This window comes from Schistocerca piceifrons, unplaced genomic scaffold, assembly GCF_021461385.2.
Source record: "Schistocerca piceifrons isolate TAMUIC-IGC-003096 unplaced genomic scaffold, iqSchPice1.1 HiC_scaffold_1768, whole genome shotgun sequence".
In the NCBI taxonomy this organism is placed as follows: Eukaryota; Metazoa; Arthropoda; class Insecta; order Orthoptera; family Acrididae; genus Schistocerca; species Schistocerca piceifrons.
The window spans coordinates 10,001-15,000 of record NW_025727643.1 but is presented as its reverse complement, the minus strand read 5'-3'; the positions used below and the strand labels follow the sequence as shown (position 1 = coordinate 15,000).

General features: G+C 54.2%; 1 non-coding gene across 1 annotated transcript in view; it reads right to left on the bottom strand.

Moving 5' to 3' along the window:
- Positions 1-1,431, bottom strand: part of LOC124738464 — a 1,909-nt gene extending 478 nt beyond the window's left edge. The window contains exon 1 of the ribosomal RNA XR_007009830.1: positions 1-1,431. This exon is cut by the window's left edge and continues 478 nt beyond it. This is a non-coding gene — a ribosomal RNA (small subunit ribosomal RNA).
- Between the last annotated feature and the right edge of the window lie 3,569 nt (positions 1,432-5,000).

Below are 5,000 nucleotides of genomic sequence, written 5' to 3'. Positions count from 1 at the left end.
AGTCTCGTTCGTTATCGGAATTAACCAGACAAATCGCTCCACCAACTAAGAACGGCCATGCACCACCACCCACCGAATCAAGAAAGAGCTATCAATCTGTCAATCCTTCCGGTGTCCGGGCCTGGTGAGGTTTCCCGTGTTGAGTCAAATTAAGCCGCAGGCTCCACTCCTGGTGGTGCCCTTCCGTCAATTCCTTTAAGTTTCAGCTTTGCAACCATACTTCCCCCGGAACCCAAAAGCTTTGGTTTCCCGGAGGCTGCCCGCCGAGTCATCGGAGGAACTGCGGCGGATCGCTGGCTGGCATCGTTTATGGTTAGAACTAGGGCGGTATCTGATCGCCTTCGAACCTCTAACTTTCGTTCTTGATTAATGAAAACATACTTGGCAAATGCTTTCGCTTCTGTTCGTCTTGCGACGATCCAAGAATTTCACCTCTAACGTCGCAATACGAATGCCCCCGCCTGTCCCTATTAATCATTACCTCGGGTTCCGAAAACCAACAAAATAGAACCGAGGTCCTATTCCATTATTCCATGCACACAGTATTCAGGCGGGCTTGCCTGCTTTAAGCACTCTAATTTGTTCAAAGTAAACGTGCCGGCCCACCGAGACACTCAATAAAGAGCACCCTGGTAGGATTTCAACGGGGTCCGCCTCGGGACGCACGAGCACGCACGAGGCGGTCGCACGCCTTCAGCTCGCCCCACCGGCAGGACGTCCCACGATACATGCCAGTTAAACACCGACGGGCGGTGAACCAACAGCGTGGGACACAAATCCAACTACGAGCTTTTTAACCGCAACAACTTTAATATACGCTATTGGAGCTGGAATTACCGCGGCTGCTGGCACCAGACTTGCCCTCCAATAGATACTCGTTAAAGGATTTAAAGTGTACTCATTCCGATTACGGGGCCTCGGATGAGTCCCGTATCGTTATTTTTCGTCACTACCTCCCCGTGCCGGGAGTGGGTAATTTGCGCGCCTGCTGCCTTCCTTGGATGTGGTAGCCGTTTCTCAGGCTCCCTCTCCGGAATCGAACCCTGATTCCCCGTTACCCGTTACAACCATGGTAGGCGCAGAACCTACCATCGACAGTTGATAAGGCAGACATTTGAAAGATGCGTCGCCGGTACGAGGACCGTGCGATCAGCCCAAAGTTATTCAGAGTCACCAAGGCAAACGGACCGGACGAGCCGACCGATTGGTTTTGATCTAATAAAAGCGTCCCTTCCATCTCTGGTCGGGACTCTGTTTGCATGTATTAGCTCTAGAATTACCACAGTTATCCAAGTAACGTGGGTACGATCTAAGGAACCATAACTGATTTAATGAGCCATTCGCGGTTTCACCTTAATGCGGCTTGTACTGAGACATGCATGGCTTAATCTTTGAGACAAGCATATGACTACTGGCAGGATCAACCAGGGAGCTGCGTCAACTAGAGCTGAGCAGCCGGCCGCCCGGGAGTGTGTCCCGGGGGCCCGCGCGAACACGCAAGCGTCCGCTCAATCATTCTGCAAACAGGAGGAGGCTGAGCTCCCCTGCACAATACACCTCGAAACCCTCTCAGGTCCCGGCGGCGCGCAGCGCCGTCCCAAGTACTTGGTCGGGTTCGAGAGAGGCGCAATCGCCCGGAGTTAGGCGAGTAGACGCTTTCGGTGCGACCACCCGTGCTCCCAACTGAGCTTGCCGCTGCCGACAGAGGCCCGGGAGCGTGCTGTCGTGGCATTGCCGGCGGGAGACAACACGCGCCACCTACGGTGACCGGCAGCTCCAACGCCAGCGCCACAGAAGGACAAAAGCCCCACTTGGGTGCCGAAGCGAACTCTCCCAGCACAGCGCACGCGCCAACACATCCGCACAGCTGCGATACAAACCACCAGCGAGAACCGCTGGGGCGACCGAGCAGCAGACGGCGTCGCGGCGCCGAGCGCCGGGCGGCGGCGCATCCTCAACGCACACAGTCCTCAATCGGACCAGCACACTGAAGATGTCCACCGCGCTTCGCACCGGGCCCGCGAGGACCTACTTTGGCCGCACGGCGCCGCGCGCAGGGTGCGCCGGCGCGCAGCTGCGACGCCTGCCGCGTCCGTCGGCCGGCGCGCCTGCCACTGGCCGCCCCCACCAGCCGGCTGTAGCGCGTGCGCCCACGCACCGCGCGGCCAGCACGCCGGGAGGCGCCCCCTCACCGGCCGGGGACGGTCCCACCCAGCCACCGCCGCGTATCGCTTCACACCCAGATGCCGTTCAGTTTCGTCGGCATGGTGGGTATCGCTGGAACAACCGGTTAGTACCTCAACCTATCGTCGCCATCACCGATTCACCCCTAGCGAGAACAACCGCACCACAACAGGTTACCATTTGTTCATTTGCGTAACTTCACCAGAAAACGCAGGCGTCCATCGCCATTTGCAACTTCAACGATTATTGCATGCCTGTGTCAGGTGTCACGCCACACTACGTCTGCCCACATACACGCAACAAAATGTGCACGCCTAGACAATACGTGGAAGGTGGCCCCCGTACGTATGCGATGTCCATTGCTCGAACGACTGTCAACCGGCCTCTGTAGCATGTCGCAGATATGGAACGCGGTGCACCATGCCATCACGGTGTGTGAGGAGAGACGACTAGGTCCGAATACATCAACAGACAGCTCATGCTGATCGCCATCCACGGCGTCCGTTCCTCCCACACGTCTCTATGGCGTACCACACTGCAATCCAGCTCTCATAGGGAGACGACACGTAGCTGCGTGCACAATATTTGCACTGTATGGTCCGCCGTTTTTGGGCGCAGTCGTTGTGCGGTCACACATGTGCCACGATGTATCATTCAGTACATAAGGACGAATGTGCAGTACAGATTGTGGTTCACGCGTACGACATCAGCGGACAGTTGACACAGGCCGCACCACAACGTAGCCTGAGTACGTCGCATGCGAAGGGCATTGAACATGCAAACTTCTCACCAACCAGCTTGCGAAGGCAGGGGGCAAGGTGGGGACGTGGGGAGGGGCGGCATGTACGTCCTGCTGCCATCCACATTACAGTGTACAGCAGGAGCATGTGGAAAGTGAGCAAGACTTGCAAGGTGTTTAACATGAAGCGATACACAGGGGTGCGGGCAGTGCGAGTAGCGAACTATATTGCGAGGGTTGCGGGTGGGCAACACTACAGTAATTGAACGAGTCGTATAACAATTACAGAGCAGGTTTAGGCGACAACGTGGGTTACGTTAAGGCGACAACATGGGTTAGGTTAAGGCACAACATGGGTTAGGTTAAGGCACAACATGGGTTAGGTTAAGGCACAACATGGGTTAGGTTAAGGCACAACATGGGTTAGGTTAAGGCACAACATGGGTTAGGTTAAGGCACAACATGGGTTAGGTTAAGGCACAACATGGGTTAGGTTAAGGCACAACATGGGTTAGGTTGAGGCACAACATGGGTTAGGTTAAGGCACAACATGGGTTAGGTTGAGGCACAACATGGGTTAGGTTGAGGCACAACATGGGTTAGGTTGAGGCACAACATGGGTTAGGTTAAGGTACAACATGGGTTAGGTTAAGGTACAACATGGGTTAGGTTAAGGTACAACATGGGTTAGGTTAAGGTACAACATGGGTTAGGTTAAGGTACAACATGGGTTAGGTTAAGGTACAACATAGGTTAGGTTAAGGTACAACATAGGTTAGGTTAAGGTACAACATAGGTTAGGTTAAGGTACAACATAGGTTAGGTTAAGGTACAACATAGGTTAGGTTAAGGTACAACATAGGTTAGGTTAAGGTACAACATAGGTTAGGTTAGGTTAGGTTAGGTTACACGTTGTTGTACGGAAAGGTGTAGGGGGGGGGGGGGGGCGGGGGCGGCAGGTTCGTTGATAGTGATTATAGTAAGTGAATGCTTGTGACATGATCAGATTTGTCACGTCAGGATGCACCTTTGGCTTATTAGAGGCGGCGCTCCAATTCTATGCTTGTGTGAGACCTGTGTCTTTGACTCATGTCATTGTTTGTGCGCTGTGACAGGAGGTACTATTGTGATGTTGGGTGCACCGTTGTATAGGACATGTGTGGGTGTTGGTGCCTGGTCTGCGCAATGGTGGATGTCGAAAGGCTGGGATATTGTATTTTCCGCACGGACCTCCTGGTCTGGTTGTGATAGTGTGGATTGTGTAATGTGGCGGAGAAGATGCACTGGATGTTGTTCCATGCTGGTGCTTACATATTGTATGTGCGCCTGTTAGAAGCAGAGAGTGGTGCGTGATCAGAGTGTCTGGCTGACGTGTGGTTCCCATTTTGGGCAGACTCTTTCAGCATGTATACGGACAGTTGTGTATATTTGCTGTAGTTTGATGGCTCTGCATTGATTACTAATCAGCGCCGTGTGTACGGGTAATCTGGTTCCAGTCCAAAATGTTCCATCTGTGTACATTAGTGACAAAGACTCCCCCCATGCAGTGGGGCTCGGTCTGTTATAACTCTTCCGCGTAATATATTTGCCCCACGTTTTTGCGACTGCGAGTGCGAGTGCAACGCGCATGGGGACCGACATGCTGATGGCTCGGTATCGGACGCCGTACAGTGAGCAACGCGATCGCGTCTCTCGCTCGTAAGTGGTACAGGTCGCGGCTCATGTATACGGACAGCGGGAATGTCGCATATTGGAAATAACTCTTCATGAAACGCAAGTTATAGGGGTGGATTGCACTTTACGAGTGCGGGAAACGTCCGCCGTTCATCCGCTGGAGGTGCGAGTTTGGCGGTTGGGGTGGTGCACGAACGGGTGCGGGTGGCGTCATTGCCGGTCCACGGCTTCGTGCGGCAGAGCCACTGGAGATTGGGTGCTATGGTCGACAGAGGCTGCAGCCTTTGTGGGTGGCGTCGAAAGGCGGCCACTGTGGCGCCATCGCTGTCTTAGTCGGCTTGGCGTCTCATAGATGGCGGTAGCGTCGTTGCAGGAGGTCATGTTGCGGGAGACCTACAGATGG